The 20,639-nt window shown below is 35.6% G+C and overlaps 1 protein-coding gene across 2 annotated transcripts in view; it reads left to right on the top strand.

The window, feature by feature from the left end:
* The window catches only part of TASP1 (taspase 1), a 305,001-nt gene that overhangs the window by 17,542 nt on the left and 266,820 nt on the right, over positions 1-20,639 (top strand). The window contains exon 2 of one of the 2 annotated variants that reach the window (XM_054574068.1): positions 3,301-3,566. The exons of the other annotated variant lie outside the window; for it this stretch is intronic. The gene's annotated coding sequence lies outside the window, so the exon portion shown is untranslated. The remainder of the gene's footprint in view (positions 1-3,300; positions 3,567-20,639) is intronic. 2 annotated transcript variants of the gene reach the window in all.

Below are 20,639 nucleotides of genomic sequence, written 5' to 3'. Positions count from 1 at the left end.
CAATTTGAGGAAGAATTTCAGTGAATTATCTTTAACAGTTCATTTTTATGTGGAATTTTTGATTGAAATACGTGTTAGTAGTTTAAAGGCTAAGGCTACGCTGGAAGAATATGTATCTTAAAAACTATGTTGGAAGTCATGCTTATAGTGCCCCCTGCAGTCCAGTCACCTTGCATAATAATTTTGATTCATCACCTTTAAATAGGGTGAGGTTTTTAAATAAAGAGTTTGGTTGAAGTATTATAATAGTTTGGGTCAATGGAAAGATATATGAAAATCAGAGTCTAATATTTTCTATACTTCAAGGAATATAAGCAACAATATTGAGTCCTTTCAATCCATTGAAAAGTCCCAGAGTATGATTTATACTACTATGTTTATTGAAGATAACTATAGTTTTTAGTTTTGATCAGTATATTCCGTGTCCTAATTCAATCTATACAGTCTTGACCTACTTATTGACTACATATGGACAATCATACCATTTCTTTTTGACTTTGAGATATGCTTTTTGACTAAAACAAAACTGTGCTTTTAAAACTTGCCTGTTACATTATTACTTAGGCAGATAACAAAAGTCATTTTGAGTTCCTTGAACTTTACTGACAGAATTGAAATGACTGAAATGGTTTAAATGGTCCCTATTGGCTAGAAGGACCTCGTAATTTGAAAAATATGAAAATTTGCACTTATCCAAATAGTAAAAATTTCACTAATCTCAACTTGATATCATAGAGGAGGAAGAGGCAAAGTGGAAGTAAAGAAAGTCTGTATAAGTATACATTATATTCAACCAAAAATGATGTACCTAGGTGGCCTATATATTTAATACACTCCACCTAGACACATCATTGTTCAGCTTTTCTTGGAAACCAATTATCTTGTGTAGTTTCATATATCTCATTTACCAGTACAGACAAATGGTGTTTTCCTAGGACTACTACTTCTGGGCACCGGAGTGGGTGTTTCTTTCATTTTAAAGAGGGAGGTAGGGCCAAATGCTAAGTTCCTGCCTATTAAAATGACTAGCTTCTCCCTTCAGGGTTTTGGGTGTGAAGTGACCACGGTTGTAGGAGAGGTGTTTTGTAGTGTGGAAATGAAAATATGACCCCACAGTGCATTTTGTTTTATCTGCAGAATGGGGGGAAGGAAATAGAAAGGTCAGTTTATATCAGTAGATCATATTTTAATAACTTATTGTTAAATTGATTTGGTTCTATTGTTTCACTTAGCTATTTAGAGCTTTTTTGAGATTATCTTTATAACTAACTGATGGGAAAGTGACTTATATCCATTGGTCAGTACAACTCTGATTTCACTCACAGTAGAGAAGATAAATATTGTGAAACAATTTGATATTCATCACTAGGGCTGTGCATTTGGAAGACAGTTGCTTTGATGGCTGCCTTTAAAAACAGTTTTGGTTCAGGTAGTAAATAGTGGGTTTTAAATTCTGAAGACCATTTTGGACATTTTACATGGTAGAACTTCCGATAGGAATTTCTTTTTTGAGGACATTGGATATAGAGCTGGGTGAGTCATGATGCCACTGTTAAAGAAGAAAGAGTTTCATAGATTCTGATAGAAAATGAACTAGTGCTCATAAAATAATTACTGAAGCACCCTTAGCATATTGATTTTTTTTTTTAAAGTACTGAGGCCTGGTTAAAAAATTGTAATAAGGAATAATAGATTTAATATGGATGACAAACTTTTGAGAGATTATTTGTAGTCTTGTGTTAGAAAACGGATGAATCTGGCTGAGATTTTGAAGATCTTGATGTAGCTAGCCTTTGGGAGATTTTGGTTAATTCATTTTGGAAACTGGTTATTTGGCATGTAGAATAGTCTATTAAAAATAGTGATAGGTATAGCTTTTACATTCCATATAGTGAAAGGCAGATTGCACAGGCTCCATTATTAAAAATATTTTGTATTCATGAATTTATGTTATTTGAAGTGGAGCCTACAGTTCTTTTGTTGACTCGATTCATCTGTAAAGGCTCCCTATGGTTAGAGGGGATAGTGTAATTCATGGTTGAAACTAGTTTATTGTACAAATGCTTTAGCATTTAAAGAGCAGAATCTATTGGGCATAAGTTTTTATATCTGTACATTTTCTTTGGATCTCTATATAATTCAATATAATGCTTACTTATAAACTCTAGGAAAATCCTCTAAGAAGTAACTTTTTGTCCAGATGGCTGATAGTTTGGGGTATAAGAGAAAAAATTAGGTATTGCATTATTATATATTTATATTATTATATGTAATATCATTACACATTTTTCGTGTCTCTTATACCCAGAGCCAGCTCTGTATGCTTTTCTGTTTCTGTTAAAAGTAGGAATCTTCAGAATGTCAGCACTGCTGAACAGCTGGTTGCTGGTGGACCATAGTGTCTGTGCAACCACAGTATTAGGCCACACCCTCTTCCCTTGGCTATATACTTCTTGCCAAATTGTTTGTGTGCCTCAGAGGGGGAGAGAGAGCGCGCTTAGGCCTGCTGATCCTTGAACTGCCTTGTGGTCATTGAGATGATGTGGCTTGTTGCTGGCACATGGGCATGTCTAGATTGGATGGGAACATTGGGAAGGGCTGATATGACCTCCTTTCTCTCACCAAACCTGTAGCAATATCACTTGTGGGATTTTTTTGTGAGTAAATACTTAATCACACTTTGTTCCTTATCTCACTTAAGTGATTGGTTTTTATTGCAAAAAAGTAGGCCATCTGTTTTACAGTTATTTCTGTTTATTTGGGAGGTTAAAAAACAAATTAATGAGCATCCACATTTGTCTGCACTTTTCTTTTGCAGAAATCATCTTTTCATACATAAAGCATAGCTGAGTATTTCGATGGTTCCTTACTTCCTTCTTCCCCATCACCCCTCTCCCCTTGGGGCTGAACACATTGGACAGAGAGCTTGATGCATTTAGCTCACAAATGCCCATTAACCAAAATGTAACGGATGAGTCTAATTTTAGACCTAATTTTTCTCTTCTATTTATAATATCTTTTATTATCTGTAATCGGAAGAGGTCCTGTTTTTATGTATGTGAAACAGAGTTTTTACCTTTTTTCTTCTTAGAACTTAAAATGTTTTCACTGCATGAAATTTGAGTTTTGACTTTAGATGCTGTTTTTTTTCCCCCCAACTTGGTATCATTGCTTATTTTAGTCAAAGACCCTATTTTGCTCTCTGTTAAGCAGTATTTCCAGTGGTGCTTCAGTATTTGTATATTCCAGCTGTTTATAGAGTCTTTATGTTTCTCTGCATTTTTTGTTTTATTTTTTGAGGTGTATACACACAGTTACACTTCATGGAGTTGCATCCAGCCAAGTATCCATGTTCTTCTTGTGAAGAGGCAGAGAAAATCACCTCTCCCAAGAATTTCCACCTTCTGACCAAGGGAAATGTGTCCAGAAGAGCTGTACGCAGATGGAGGCAACTTGTTTGCTTGTTCTGCTGCTAGAGCATTCATTTAATTAGAAGACAGGCTGTGGGTGGCCATGTGCAGACAAAGAAGCACCAGACAGAGCCCAGTTAGCCTGGGACAGTAAAAGTAAGTTACGCTCTTTTTAAAACATTTTTGAGTACTGATGCTAATTCTGGCCTTTCATACTAAGGGGCAATTTGTAACTTACTGTTTGTGTTTTACATTAGGTACATCTGTTCTTTTTCTGAGACCCTAGAAATTAAACATGCTCTCTAGCACAAAGTACCTGCTTAATGGAAAAGCAGTGATTTTTTTTCTTTAAGTTTTTTTTAGACAAAAAAGAAAACAATCAATTATTACATTCTAGATTAATTTTACTCTGCATCAACACTGTATATTACTTTTTGACCAGGTAAAAACACTTAAGTACAGAGCCTGTTATGTTATACTTTGTACTGATTCTTCCCTTTTCTAGCCATTTCTTGATGAGCTGTATTCACCTTGGCTGAATCTGTTAGAAGATGTGGTCCAAGACCAGACTTTGTAGCGTGAGCCCTTATTTTGCTCTAGGAGTTTTTGCTCTCTGAGAATATGTTACATTTTGGAATTTGGTTTTGAGCTACTTAAGCTACATTTGGTAGTGTGATAGAGTTGGTGGTAATCCTGTGTTTTAGGAATGAGGAAGCAATTTAGACTTTTGGGTTAAGTGTAAAATGTCTTCTTGTCATATATTAATAGATATATTAGATTCATTGGTAGTTGGAGTTATAGCGTTGTGACTGTTGAAGCATATTGTGTGTGTGTGTATGAGTTTGGATCCAAATTGTTTGGGGCATATATTTTATAATCTTTTTTTTTTTTTTTTTTTTTTTGGTACCTAATGAAGGAACTGTGCTAGGAAGAGTTTTCTATATTCAGTAAAATCACAGGCTGATGTCATAAAGGTCAATCTGAAAGACTGTCTTTAGCTTTTAAGTTTTTGTCTATCTCTCAAACCCAGGTTTTTATTCAGAATCTGGAAAGGAATGAGAAAGTGATATAATTTTTAGGAATCCTATCAAGATCATATCCTGCTCCAAAGGAAACTTTTTTTTTCATTCACCCTCTTTTTCTCCTTATCACCCGATCTTTATGGGGGTAGTGTTAGAATAATGAAGGATTGCATCTCACTATAGCAGAACAAACAGCTTAAAATTGAATTGTAAGCATCTTAGTTAACAGGAGTTCTTCGGCCATTCCAGCTGCTAGGGAGTTTTTGCAGGCAGTCATTCTCACTCAGAATCCAGCCTCCTGCATGGTATACACATTTACTGACAGTTCATGACATGTATATACTGTAACACAGGGCGTCAACACTGTAACACTTATTTGACTTCTCAGAAAATTCAGGGTGAAGAACTTATGTCTTCCTCTCTTGGAATATGTGCAGATGTTAACATTTTCTAGTGGGTTGGAAGTCTTTTTAATAAAAAGGAAAGCATAGTTATAAGTTACTCCTTATAAGTTGTTAGTAAATCTCCCTACCCTCCCATTCTGACCATGCCCTCATGATGGAAGGATAGTTTAAGTTACTATAATTCCATTGTCTGTTAGGATTTTTTTGAGTGATATTTTCATATTATTGTCAATATGGTTAAAAGGTATAATTATTTAGGTTTAAGGGAAGTGTAAGTGGATGCCAAAGTTGGCTTTACTAGAGAAACAGCTACATTTGTATTTTCTATGGTAGCTCATGTGGAAAGGACAGTTTCAGGTACTGTGTGTGCTGAGCTCTTCCTGGACATCATAAAGAATCCAACTAAAATAAAGTTTAAAGCTATTTCAGATGTACATGTCTATTGAAGCCAATATTTTATTTTAGTGGTTTGTGTTATATTTGACAAGTAACTCTGTACTGTGATTCTGTGGCTTTCAATTAAAAAAATGAAAATAAATTGCTGTGATGTCATTTTTCTGCTTAAGTGTACGTTTGTTTGAAAATTAGGCAGATTAGCCCTAGCTGGTGTGGCTCAGTGGATTGAGCACCGGCCTGTGAACCAAAGGGTTGCTGGTTTGATTCCCAGTGTAGAGCACGTGCCTGGGTTGCAGGCCAGGTCCCCAGCAGGGGGTATGCAAAATTCAGCCACACATAGATGTTTCTCTCCCTCTCGTTCTCCTTCTCTTCCCCTCCCTAAAAAAGCAAACAAACAAAAAAAATACTAAAAAAAAGTCCCATTTCCTTATTAAAAAAAAAAAGAAAATTAGGCAGATTAATAATAGAAAGTAGATAAAGACAGATGTGCAGTGCTTTTTCATTCAACTATTTTTAATAATAAATTAGAGAAAAATATGGTTTCATTTTTGACATGCTATTGTATGCCTGATCAACAAATGCTGTAATGAACAAATTATCAACATTTGTTGTCTTTATTCTGACTTTTCCAGAAGAGCTTGGATGCTTCAAGATCATAAAAAGCCTTAGTTCCTAATACATATGCTGTTGTGTGTGAGGGTTTTTGTTTTTTTTAAGACATTAAGTATGTTTTCTTTTGTGTAATTGAACATTTAAAAAATGAACTGTCACAGATACTAAAACTGGGTATTCAACATACTATATTTGACTCAAGTGTTCACAGTGTGATGCAAACAAATGTTCTCTCAACTTGCTTCCAGGATAGCTAAAATATCACTTTAACACATGTTTAAAGTAGAGCACTGTAATGATTTGGCTAGATGTAATTCTGGACTGTCTAAGTTGAGTAATTTCCTCAGGCATTCCAACTTTGATCAACCACAGCAAGAACTTTTAGCATGTCTGTAAAGCAGCCAGTGCATCTGTAAATATGTCCTGAGGTAGAGAGAAAAGAGAGAATGCCAGAAAAGAAAGAATACTTTCTGTCATTAAGAAGCAGTTACAGAATGAAAATGGAAAGATTTTTGTTTTCCTAGGAACTCTTTTTAGGTAATTAAGCCTCTGATGCCTAAGTATGACCTGGGGTTCTGTATTAATGAAGGAAAGATACTTCATTTGGGCCTAGTAAAAATGCCTTTTGGCTAACTCTGCTGAGACTAATTGGTTAAAGTCCATTAATTCTTAAACTTTTAATTCTTTATTAATATAATATTAATTGGCTAAAACCTAAACATAAATAATAACATGTATCTCAGTAAAGCATGTTGTTTATAGTTAATTATAATTAATAAGTTATTAAATTATTAATTATAGTTAATAAACAAGTTAATTGTCTATAATTGGCTAATATTTGGGTGAAAATACTCTTACATGACCCTGTTTCAGAGATGAACTCTTAAGAACATAGGCAGTACCACTAAATAAATAATCTCATATACCTTTTGTTTTCAGTACATGGATGAAAATAGGTTTTTTGGTTTTTATTTTCAGTCACCTAAAAATGAATTTGGCAATGCATATTAGTTTCTATACAGAAGCATTAACTAAGAATATTTATAATGGAAATCATTCTCTGCTACGTGGGAGATGCATATTTCCTATCTTTTTGGACATAACATGCTTATATCACATGAATATAACTTTCCCTGGAGATCTTTTAAGGTGTAGTTAACAACTGCTTGCAAACTGTATTTTCTTCTTATCTTGTTTTCTGTTGTCCCATGATAATATATAGACACCATGACCTCCAATTAGTTTCAGTTGTGAAAATTTGGATTTTTTAGATCAATATTGTACCAAACATTAGGAGGAATCCATAATCCTCTTGTAATTTTCATATTGTAGATCTCTCTTATTCTCCAATCAGTCAGTTCTGGAGAACATGGTTAACACAGTGAAATAAAATTCACTGGTAATAAAAAAAGGGATTTAATTATAGTTTCACTTCCATTTGATTGCTTTCCTTTTTCAGAACTGGACAAAGGGCAGTATAATTGGTAAATTTACACCCTTTAAGCCCATTCCTTGTATCCTTAAAAGAGGTGCAGAGAAAGGATGAATGTGCAAGTTAGAAGGAAGATAGAAGGGCAAGGCCTGGATAAACTAATTGTGATTTTCAATAGGGTACTTGAATAGATTTCTGAGTTGGTTACCTTGTTACTGTTTCTTTGTTTACCTCAAAGTTTTTCTTCCTGTAAATATTGTCCATCTGAATGGCATAATTGCTTCAAAATTTAATACTTATTTAATTTCATGTGTTTATTGCCTTGATCTTGAAATCACTAAAGTTTGCACTGAGAACAAAATAGCCAACTTTTAAAAAAACTATATGGGACCTGGTATCAAATTTATGGATAGATTCTCATTATCCTTTAATTATTTTACCCAATTTTCTCTCATTTTTTGCATGTTACTTGAACATTTATATTCTACCTCCCATGTAACTGTGTGAATTTTGTATGTGGATTAAAAAAATTTTGTTCCAGACTACTAACTCCACAAAGAAGACTGTCTCTTAATATCTTGATAATGGCAGTTTACCACTGCATAGAGTTGTAGGTGAAGTTAGTTGTCTATACTAATGGTGATCAAGGTGTTTCTTTACGAAAATACCATGATAATTCATCATTCTTCTTGTGGATTCTGGGTAAAAAACTTAACTGACTTACTTTGGAGAAGCAAAAAAATATGATAAATTCTAATTGTCAAAATGATAAAATATGTGGCATTTCTGACCACTAACCTGGCTCTTCATAGTAATGGTGTGTTGACATGTGGCAGTGCAGCTTAAATGACTTTCTATATTATTATTATGCTTCTTTAAAGTAGAAAGAGGTAAGGATATTCAGTATTTTAAATATTCAAATAAGCATGAGGATGAAATTATGATTTGTTTTTAGGACTGGTGTTTGTGTCAAGGCGCTACTTTGCCTGAAATCTGTATTGTGTGGAAAACTAAAGACTTAAACGAAGATCAGATTTTTGCATCTGGAGGAGCTTGAGACCTTATTAACCTTTAAAAAGAAATGTAGGCCAGAGGTTACAGAAGAGACAGGTCACAGATATGTGTTGCTTGGCCCATAGACAAGTTCTTAAAAATTGGAATTTGTTTCCAACATTTAAAAATTAGGCCCATAAAAATATTTCTAACCACTTTTGAGAGAGAAAGAGAGAGAAATATTGAGATCTGGCCATGTAGAGCATATATCCTCTCAGGGCTTTAGTCTGCCTGGGCTGAGTGACAGCTGCCCCCTTTGAGTATAAGAGGCTGTGTAACTAAAACTGTATTTTAGTCCAAGGTACAGCTAAAAATGAGGGTTGGACAGAGATGCCAACTTTTGTCTTGTTGGAAGGGCTAAGAAAGTGAATTGATGGTTTAATTGTTAATGCTCTAGACATGACAAATTATTGCAACAGGGATTTCAACAAAAGTATAAAATTAATTTTAATTTTTACAAACTGGAATTGGCCCTGGCTGGTGTTGCTCAGTGGACTGAGCGCCGGCCTGCCAACCAAAGGGTTGCCAGTGTGATTCCCTTCACACTGTACAGGGCACGTGCCTGGGTTGCAGGCCACATCTCCAGTAGGGGCTGCACGAGATGCAACCTCACATGGATGTTTCTCTTTCTCTTTTTCTCCTTCCCTTCCCTTCCCTAAAAATAAAAACAAAACAAAACAAAACAAAAAACTGGAATTGGGCTTAAATATTAACTAATTATTTAAAAAATGATCTTCAAATCAAACTGAGGACTTTTTAGAAAATTTCCCATTGAAGCAATTTGAATGGAACCAATATATATCATTCCAAAGAGTTTTGATCTAGAGATAAAGCAGATGAAAATACTCAATGACCCAACTAAGATTGAACCAAATTGTTCTTTTATTCACTTCTAGTCCCAGAAGTAAAATATTATTTCCAGTGTTTATGGTGAAGAATGTATGGGAAATGACTATAAACACACCATATAGTACCAGTTTCCAAATTTTGTCTTGCTAATCTCCTAAAGGATATTTAATTTCCAGCATAATTTATCTTATCTTGATTCTGCTACTTTTTAATGGAACACATACCAAAAAAGGTTATTGATTTGCACATAATATTTATGTCTGTGTTTGTGATGATTATCCAGAAAGCTTTCTATGTCCCTTTACCAATGACTTCTCGCATTTTATTAATGTTTTTCCAATTCATCTAATTCTTCAGTAAAAGTTGAATCCTGGCTCTCAGAGCGCTTAACTTTTGTAGCCTCTCATGGCTTATTTTGTGTTCTCTTACTCTCTACCTCCTCTGTGCTGTTTCTGATAGGTGCCTTTATAAGCCTCCTCAAGAATGGGATATGCAGAGAAAGTGAGGTTAAACTGCTTATGAAGTTCATTTAGGTCAGAGTTTCTCCAGATGAGGGCCATGATACAGCTGGATCGGAGGTTGCTTGTTCAAAGAAAAAATGAAGATTCCCTATCTTCACTGTATATGACTTAAATCACAATCTTTGATAATAGGAGTCAGGAAAATTTCATTTCTGATTATTTTTAAAACCTTTTTATTTTTAGGTAACTGTAGATTCACATGCAATTGTAAGAAATAATACGGAGAAAACCCTTGGATCTTTAACCTTCAATGATAATGGTATTTTAAAAAAATTGCAGTTAATCTTTTATTTTCAAAAATTTACATGATAATTTAAAAACTTTTTATCAAAGCCTAGTATACATATAGAAAAGTATACACATTTATTGTAAAGAGACAGGTTCTTGAATTTTTCATGATGAACATGTATGTGTACAACCAGCACCTAGATCAGGAAACAACATTTTCAGCCCTCTAGAATGTCCTTCATGCCCTCTTCCAGTCACTCGCAGGGTAAAACCTCTTCTGAAGGGAGTCATGTAATGTGTAATCTTAAGTGTCTGCCTTTTTTATTTGTTAATTGAGGGGAAATTCAAGAACACAAAATTAATCATTTTAAAGTAAATAATTCAATGACATTTAAACATTCAAAATGTTTTGCCCCCACCACCTCTTTCTTTTAATTTTTTAAAATTACATTTTGTTGATTATGCTATTACAGTTGTCCTGATTTTTTTCCCCTTTGCCCCTCTCCACCCAAAACCCCTGACTCCCTCAGGCAACTCCCCCACCATTGTTCACGTCCATGGGTCATGAGTATATGTTCTTTGGCTACTCAGTTTCCTGTACTGTACTTTATAGCTCCTGTAAATTCTGTAACTATCTGTTAGTACTTCTTATTCCCCTCACCTCTTCATCTATTCTTCTGCACTCCCTGCCCCTCTGGCAACTATCTAGTAACTGCTTTTCTCTTGCTGCTTTTAAGATTCTCTCTTTATCTTTAACCTTTGGCATATTAATTATGATGTGTCTTGGAGTGGGCCTCCTTGCATCCATCTTGTTTGAGACTCTGTGCTTTCTGCACTTGCATGTCTATTCTCTTCAGCAAATTAGGGAAGTTTTCTTTCACTGTTTTTTCACGTAGATTTCCAATTTCTTGCTCTTTCTCTTCTCTTTCTGGCGCCGCTATGATGCGAATGTTGGAATGCTTTAAGATGTCCACTAGGCTGCTTACTCGGTCCTCGTTTTTCTGGATTCTTTTTTCCTCTAGTTGTTTTGACTGGTTGCTTTTTGCTTCCTTATGTTCCAAATCATTGATCTGATTCTCGGCTTCATCCACTCTCCTTTTGCTCCCCCGTGAATTGTTCTTTGTTTCAATTAGTGTATCCTTCATACGTGACTGGATCTTCTTTATGCTGTTGAGGTCCTCATTAAGTTCCTTGAGCATCCTTATAACCAGCGTTTTGAACTCTGCATCTGATTGCTTATCTCCATTTTGTTTAGTTCTTTTGCTGAAGTTTTGATCTCTTCTTTTGGTTGGGCCACGTTTCTTTGTCTCTTCCTTTTGGCAGCGTCCCTTGTGTTTGTTTCTGTGTCACAGGTAGAGCTGCTCTGACTCTGTGTCTTGGTAGTGTGGCCTAATGTAGTAGGTGTCCTTTAGGGTCCAGTGGCAGAGCCTCCCTGTTATCAAGGTGTGCCCTTCCTGTGGGCTGAATACACCCTCCTCTTGTAGTTGAGCATGGATGCTGTTGACGGGTGAATGGGAGGGGTTTACCCAGGCCTGTCACCTGGAAAGACTGGCTTTGACCCCTGACCACCAACCTTCGCCCTTTGTGGAGGATCAGCTGTGCAGAGGCAGGGTCATGGTGCTCTGACATGGTCTGTAGCTGTTCCCTGGGTGCGCTGGCCCTGGGTTTCCTGGATAGTGCCGGTCAAGTCAGCCCCCACTTATGTTTTGCCTGGGACACCCTGCCTGAGCTATAAAGCAATCTGAGATGGCTGCTGCTTGTGCTGGGCTTGGAGATTTCCAGGCGAAGCCAAGCTGTGGATCTAGGCTGGCTGCTGCTAGTGCTGGGCCTGGGGCTCAATGAGACAGGCTGTTGCTTGTTTGAGAGGATTTAGGAAATTGTGAAGCAAGAGCCAAGATCAGCCATTCATATGGAAGAGCAGCTTGGGTGGGTCTGTAAGTTGGGTGGGGCGGAATCGCTGGGTTTCTCCAAGGCAGGTCAAACAGTATTAGCCAGAGCTCAGGCACCAGCCTGGCAGCTCTGTGGGCAGAAGGCCCAGAAAAGGGACAGTGGCCTCTGCTTGCCTTGAGGCCAGACACTTCAGCCTCCTGCTGCATGCCACTGGTGCCCCTCATACTACCACCCCAGTGCCGGAGTCCTGAGGGAGTGAGTCTGAGTAGGTGAGTCTGTGTGTGGGTTCTTTAAGAGGAACTGCTTAGGGCTCCAGCAGTTCCTTCCACTGACTCACTCTCCCCACTGGTTTTTACAGCCAGAAGCTGTGGGGATTTGGGCTGGTGGACCTGGTGTGGGGCCAGGACCTCTTGCTCCCTAGATATCCCTCTCAAGTTTTTATCCATTACATGTGGGTGAGGGACCAGCCCAGTGCGCATCTGTGCCTCCCCTACTTGTCTGGATGGATGTAGTTTCTTTAAGTCCGTAGCTGTCAAACTTCCATTCAGCTCGCTTTCTGATGGGTGAGTGATGGTTGCTGTAAATTTAGTTGTAATTTTGATGTGGTTGTGCCATGTCTGTGTATGCCACCATCTTCTCTGTCTTCTTCTAATACATTTTATCTCTCCAAAGGCAGTGCTGTGACCATTAAAATGTTGCCCTTCATTTCCTCCTTTTTCAATCCTTGGTGACCACCGATCTGCCTTCTTTCTATGGATTTACCTCTGGAGATTATATGTAAATGAAATCATGCAATATGTAACCTCTGTGTCTGACTTCTTTCAGTTAACATGATGTTTTCAAGGTTGATCTACAGTATAGCATGTGTCAGTACTTTTTTCATATGTGTAGAATATTATTCAACATTAATCATGTATATACTATAAATTTCTCTCTTTTTTAAAAATCCTCACTTGGACTATGTTTATTGATTTTAGGGAAAGAGGGAGAAGAAGTAGGGGAGAGAGAGAGAAAAAACATCTGATCAGTTGCCTCTGGCACCTTTGAAACTGGGGTCTGTCCCTGCAACCTCGGCATGTGTCCTGACTGGGGATAAAACCCACAGCCTTTTTTTGGTCTACACAATGATGCTTCAACCAAGACACCTGGCCAGGGCTACACTACAGTTTTCTTTATCCATGTATTGATGGACATTTGAGTTGTTTCCAGTCTTGCTATTTTGACTAGTGTTGCTGTGAATATTCAGCACAAGTATTTGAGTACAAATTGTTGGGTCATGTGCTAATTCTGTGTATTAACTTTTTGTGAAACAGCCAAACTTTGCACAGCAGCCCAACCATTTTACATTACCAATAGCAGTATACAAGGGTTACAATTTCTCCACATTTTTGTGTTTATGGTTTTCCTTTTTCTAATGACTAATGATGTTGCGCATCTTTTCAGGTGCTTGTTGACCATTAGTATATCTTCAGAGAATTGTTGAAGTATATTCAAGTCCTTTACCCATTTTTAAAATTGGGTTGTTTTTGGTTGTTCTTATTGAAAGTTATAGAAATTCTTCTTATATTCTGGATACCATATTACTATTGCATTCCTACAGATTGTTTTTAAAAAATTTTCAATTTATTAATTGGAGGGAGAGAAAGAGATAAATATCGATTTGTTTTACTATTTTATGCAATCATTGGTTGAATCTTTTTTTTTAAAGATTTTATTTATTTATTTATTTTATTTATTTTTAGAGAGAGGGAAGGATAGGAGAAAGAGAGGGAGAGAAACATCAATGTGTGGTTACCTCTTGCATGCCCCCTACCAGGGATCTGGTTCGAAACCCAGGCATGTGCCCTGACTGTGAATTGAAACAGCGATCCTGTCGCTGGCTGGCACTCATTCCACTGAGCCACAACAGCCAGGGGCATTCTTTGATTATTATTACCCTGACTGGGGATAAAACCCACAGCCTTAGCAAATTGGGACAACATGCTAACTAACTGAGCTACCTGGCCAGGTCTCTTTGTATTTCTGAAATTATGTTTAAGTAAACAATTAAAAGGAAAAATAAATTATAACTTCCCATGTGGTCTTTCTGTCTCCCCCTTAGAGCCTTTTGACCATGTCCAGTATTCCTTGTCTTCTATCCTGTTTCATGTATCTTCATCGTATTTACTGCTATCTAATTAATATGCCACTTAATTTATTTAATTTCTTGGTATCTGTCTCTCTTAGCTAGACTTGAGCCTCCATGTGGGCAAGGATATTTGTTTGGTTCAATGCTCTATCCCCATGGTTTTAGGTCAAGGATTAACAAGTTATGGCCTAAAAGCTAAATCTGGACTGCTGTCTGTTTTTGAATAGATAGGAAACTAGGAATGTTTTTATTTTTTTTAAATAGTTGAAAACCCAAAGCATCTACTTTGAAAAAATTAGAGTGTTCAGAGTAAGCCCTAAAATAGATAGCTAAATAAATAAATAAATGTTGAGAAAGGTCAAAAGAAGAATATTTCATAACACCAGAAAATTATATGAAATTCAGATCTCAATGTTTGTAGATGAAGTTTGATTGGAATATAGCCATGATCATTCGTTTATGTATTTTCCCTGGCTGCTTTTACACTACAACCGGAGAAGTCCGTAGTTGTAGAATTTTCTGTGTGGCCTGCAAAATCTGAACTATAGAATATATCTGGCTCTTTAAAGAAAATACTTGCCTGGCACGTAAGTGCCCAATAAATATTTTTTGAATGAATGAATCTTAATCTGTACCACCAGAGAAGAATCTGAGTTGGAAATCTTTCAACAATTCAGTTCTTGAAAATTTGAGCTTAATTGGCCACTAAACAAAAAAAATCCTAAAGGATTTTTTTGGTATTACTATTCATTAGCCTCCATTAATCCTGTAAATAATGAAAATTGATGATGAAATAACACAGAATTTGTAATTCTTGATAGTGTCAGTTAAGATAGATATATTGTACAAGTCTTACCAGTGTTAGTTTGAAAAAAAAAAAAAACTATAACAGCAGTTGAGTATACATCCTGTTTTTATTCTCTATTAAAAAATAAAAATAAAAAAATTGTTTCAAAAATTGTTTCAAAAACTGTTTGGATTTTTCCCTTCTCGTAAGGTTTACATTATTAAAGCTACCTGCTTATTAATGAAGATAGCAGTTAAAATTATATTTTGGTATTATAACCTCCTTAATTTTGAATAAGAACTGTATTATCACATAGTTTTATTGTACTGTATTTCAATCATATAATGATGTTTTTGTTGAATTTTCACTTGAATAACAGGGTATGATATTAACATATTAATAATTTCCTATAAATGTCTAACTTTTCCTTAAAAGGAAGATTGAAAATTGTACAAATGTAAATCATTTTATATAAAAATGACTTTATAATGCACCAGTTTAGTTTTTGTACATTTGAAAACTAAATTGTTTGCATCTGTAAGAGCTGTTAATAGAGGTCTCATAATAGATCTGTACCTCAAAGGTACAGTGTACCTCATAGCCTTGCAAACAGTTCTTTAATTTTATGCTTTCAGCAAAGGACATTAAATAAGTAGTACAGGTTGTGGTTTATAGTAAAAGAGTAATGCTTTGCAGATCTTTGCCTTGGCTTGGTGCTTCCAAATTTTATTAATAAGAAAGAGTTGTATGTCATGGTAGGGGTGTAGTTGCGGGCTTGCCTCTTGGCCTTCCTGCCCTCTCTTTGCTGGGTTAAGCAGTCAAAGGGATCTTACTTTTTACAAGCTTTGTCTCTTCTGAAAGGTATGAATAAGCTTAAACATGTTTTGCTTTTAATAAAAACTGAAAATACTGTTGTCTGAATTTATTTTATTTCTTGTTTTAATTGTTAAAAGATTGAATTCTTAGCACTCTATTACATTTGCCTCATATTTCTCTATAGGAGTAACCTGTAAGAATCATTAAGTATCAGTTTGCTTATGGAGTTATTGTTCATAATGATTAATTATTCCACTTATATCTAATCATAGTTAACTCCTATTCATTCATTCTGCAAATATTTATTGAGTACCTGCTATGTGCCAAGCATTACTTTAGACTTGGGGATATAGCACTTAAAAGTTATGGGGTTTACATTCTATGGGGAGAATTAGACAAACAAAATTACATATAATGTCCGGTAGTAAAAAATGCCATAAAGAAGCATAAAATCATAGAGAAAAGAAATTGGTTGGGGAAATGCCAGGTTAGTAAGCAGAAGGCCCTCTGATAAGATGTCATTTGAGCAGAGGCATGAGCAAAATAGGGGAAAAACCCATGGGAAGATGTTGGGTCAGGGAGTTTTTGGTTAGAAGGAAAAGTATCCCATTGTATCTTATCCCACTTCATTCTTTAAAAATCCTTATCCTCATTGAACAGCAGCTATTTATATGTACATGTATGTTTCTATACACACACACAGTCTGTATTTATTGACTCTTTCGTCTGCTAGAATCATGCACTAAACTCAGCATTTCAAAGGAATGAATAAATATGAAGGCCCTGAGTGGGTGTGTTCTTGGTATGCTCAGGAAATTGCAAGGAGGAGGAAATAAGTTGGGAGAGAGAGGGGCCAGATCATGTAGGGACTTATAAACGTTGGAAGTTAGCACATTGGAATTTATTCTAAGTATGATGGGAAACTATGGCAGGTTTTTGAATGGGAGTAACAGGGTATGAAGAGTTTTTAAAGGTGGTTGGCTTCTGATTGGACATAATGAACACTAGTTTTATGAAATTCATGTCAGAAGATAATTACAAATGAACATTTAAAAAGCTTATGCATATTATAAGAACAAAGTTAGTCTATAAGGTCATCAGTTTATATCAACTGATAGGTATACTTTTTTTGTCAAGTTTATTGAAGTCCAATTTATATACAACAAAACTCATCTATTTTAAGCATGCTGAGAGTTGTGACAAATGTATGCAATAGTGTAACCACGAATACAGTCATGTTATATATAATATTTTAATCCCCCTCCCGCCCCCAGCTAAATTTCCTTATACACCTATCTGCAGTTGGTCCCCTTCTGTCACCGGCCCCTGGCAACCACTCAGCTTTTTATCATAATTTGGCCTTTTCTTGAATTTGGTACAAATGGAATCAGACAATATGTGGTGTATTGTGATTGGCCTCTTTAACTTAGCATAATGACTTTGAAATTCATCCCATATTTTTTGGGTATATTAGGAGTTTGTTCCCTAATAGTTCTGAATAGTAGTTCATTGATTTGTTATATCACAATTTGTTTATCTGTTTACCAGTTGATGGGCATTTGGATTGCTTCCTATTTTTGGCTGTTCTGATTAAAGCTGATCAGAATATTTGAATACAAGTCTTTATGAGCACATATGCTTTAATTTTCCTTGGATAAATACTTTGGAGTAAAATAAGTGTATGCTTAACTTTAACGAAAAGTGCCTACTTGGCATTTTCATTCTCGTCATCAGTGTGAGTTGCAGTTCCTTCACATTCTTGACAGTACACAGTATTGTTAGTTTTTAAAATTTCAGCTATTTTAGTGGATATGTAGTAGTATCCTGTAGTGGTCATTTGCATATCCTTAATGGCTAATGATATTATGCATCTTCATGTGTTATTTGCAATCTGTACATAGAATTACCCATTAAAAACTTTGGATTGTTTGTCTTAATGAATTGTATGAATTTTTAAAAATATATATATTCTAGATACAAGTCCTTTACCTTTATGTTTTATTAAATTTTTCTTCTAGGCTGTGGCTTGATTGTTTCTTTTTAATACACTTTGTTTTAGAATAGTTTTAGATTTACAGAAAAATTGAAAAGATAGCATGGAGAATTTCCATATACCCAACACCTGATCTCCCCATTATTAACATTTTAAATTAGTATGTACATTTTCACAATTAATGAACCTATGTTGATACAGTGTTATTAAACAAAGTCCATACTTCATTCCAATTTCCTTAATTTTTACCTAATCTAAAAATCTGTTTTGTTGCAAAGTGTTTTTCATCTTGGATTATTATATTTTTCATTTCTAGAAGTTCAATTTATTTTTTTAATACCTTCCTTTTCTTCCTCCTTATCCTTATGACTGTGTAAAGTATGTTTATATGAAAATTAGTTTAACATTGTTAGCTAACATTAGAATTGCTTGTGAATTCTATCATCTGTGATATTTCTGGGTCTGTTTTCATTGTTTGATTATTCTGGTTATGGGTCATATTTTCTGATTATTTGCATGTCTGGTCATCTTTAGTTTTATACTAAATGTTGTGACTCTTACGTTTTTTGGAATTGGATATTGTAGTATTTCTTAAAATATAGTAGGACTTTGTTCTGTGACAATGTTGTTAGTTTCAATCAGTGCAATCCTTTTGAGACTGGTTTTTAAACTTTGTTAGTGAGGGTCTAGGATAGCATTCTTCCTAGGGCTTATTTGGCCCAACTCTTGAGATATTACCTCCTAAGACTATTCCTGATAGCCTCACTCTGACTGATGGGACCATCACCTAGGCTTACCTCTGTGTAAGCTCCATAATTGTTCAGCTTATCGAAGTTTTGTAGGTTTTTTTGGCCTTGATAGTTACCTTACAAGTGTAATACTTATTTAAAAGACTAAGAGCTCTGGAGCTCTCACCATGCAGCTTTCTCTTCTTTGTACTCTGTATTGCATATTCTAGCCTTCCTGGCCTTGAACTCATAATTGTCTCTTCAACTCTAGAAGAACATTGGCTCATTTTTGAGTTCCTCTTTCCTGTGTTATGGCCTGGAAAGTATCTTTAGGAGTTAAGTTGAGGTGCCTGGTTAGTGTCTCTTCTCTCAGGATCAGAGTCCTGTGCTAGCTATTGAATAAAGTCTGGTTGTCTCATATACTTGTATGTTGTCTGATTTTGTAGTTAGGAGAACAAATATGACCCCTATTATGCCTTTATTGTCAGAGCAGAAGTTTAGTAAACACACTTTTGAAGTTATATTTTGAAGGAGGAGAAATATTTTTGAAAAAATTGTTTCTAAGTTACCCTTCAATTTTCTTACGTACTTTTTTCTTATGTATTTAAAAAATGTCAAATTTAAACCATCACGCAAGGACCATTTTCACAATAACTTGGTTTAGTTTGTGGTTTCTAATTATGTTGGATTTAATTTTGTCGTGCTGATTAGCTGATATATCCTATTTCAAAGATTGTTGAGATAGTGTACATAGTATGAGATTATATATGTGTTTTGGTATTTTTAAATGTGGATGCTTTACATTTTTCTCATATTTCAACTCCTTTATCACATTCTTTGAAGATATACATGATAAGGCAAGAGAGGTTGTATAGATAGAGCTAGAAAACCTTTGTAATATGGTGGTAATATACTTTGTTTACAATTTCTTTGTTATGTGTTGGAGAGACTTTTGATCTGGATTTTTATACAATTCAAAATATAAAATAATTCAGGCAAGAATTCCGCATCTTCTGTTTTATGCCATAATCCTTTATTTTTATTTTATTTAATTTTAGAGAGAGGGGGATGGAGGGAGAAAGGGAGAGAAACGTTGATGTGTGAGAAATATCAATTGGTTGTGTCTCACACATGTCCTGACTGCGACTCAGGTATGTGCTCTGACTGGGAATGGAACCGGAGGCCTTTCGCCTTGCGGGATAATGCCCAGTCAACTGAGCCGTACTGGTCAGGGCCATAATCTTTCTTTAATTGTGTTCTCTTTCTCAAGATTTAGTACTCACTGAGGTACAAATATTCACTTGGAAGGTCTTATTCACAATCATTATGCCTAATTATGCACGCTCTTCCCTCAATCTTATAAAATGCCTTTTTTTACTAATGGTTTTGCCTCCGAAGTTTGAAGATTCTGATCTTTTCCTCTCTTCTTTTCTGTTCTCACTACTATCATTCCATACTATGTCTCCTCCCTTTCTTTATCATGCAATATATGAATGTCAGTTTATGTTTCCTCGATCAATATACTCGTCTTTCTCTTGTATAGAAAGCTTCACTGACTTCTCACTGTTTTCCCAGTTAACTCCAGTGTCTGACACGTGACTTGGGGCAATCTCTATATTTGTCTCCAGCCAACCATTTTTGCTGAGTGTATCTTTCGTAGCTCTTACATTTTCCATTGCTTATGTGTTGCTCATGTCATTTCCACCAAATGGAATTTTCTAGTCTCCTGGCTAATCTTTGTTTTTAATATCCTTCATGTACTATTTAATGATATAGCCTATGATCTTATTTTTAAAATTCTGTGGACAATTAAATTGTCTAACTGCATTAAGATGAAAACCTTGTCTCAAATCCCTGGCTCAAGGTATAGGTGCGTATTAGGAAGGATTTAATGTTGTCAGTTTTTCTTGCATTTGGCAGAAATCCACAAAACTGGGGACATTTGTTGATTTTGGGCATTTGATGATTTTTAGGTTGATCCAAATTGCCCTGGTTTCCTGTGTAATATTGGTCTTACCTTAAATCGGTGAATTTTCTGGGTTGACTCAGATATCTGGAATGCAAGGGGAAGTTTTATGGCCATTGGTTATTTTGGAGTAAGCCCTTCATCTATTCAGTGATACTCTTAAGGAGTGCCAATCTAATTGCTTTCCCCTCCCCTCCTTTAAAAAAAAAAAATGGAGTTTTGCCATGACTAGTGCGGTTCAGTGGGTTTGAGCACCAGCTTGGGAACCAAAAGGTCACCAGTTTGATTCCTGGTCAGGGCATATACCTGGGTTGTGGGCCAGGTCCCCAGTTGGGGATGGATGTGCAAGAGGCAACCTGTTGATATTTCTCTCACACATCAATGTTTCTTTTCCTATCTCTCTC

The sequence above is a fragment of the Pteronotus mesoamericanus genome, unplaced genomic scaffold, assembly GCF_021234165.1.
Source record: "Pteronotus mesoamericanus isolate MK-2021 breed Mesoamerican mustached bat unplaced genomic scaffold, CSHL_Meso_final contig_25, whole genome shotgun sequence".
Taxonomy (NCBI): Eukaryota; Metazoa; Chordata; class Mammalia; order Chiroptera; family Mormoopidae; genus Pteronotus; species Pteronotus mesoamericanus.
Note: the sequence above shows the minus strand (reverse complement) of the source record. Positions and strands in the feature narration are given on the sequence as shown.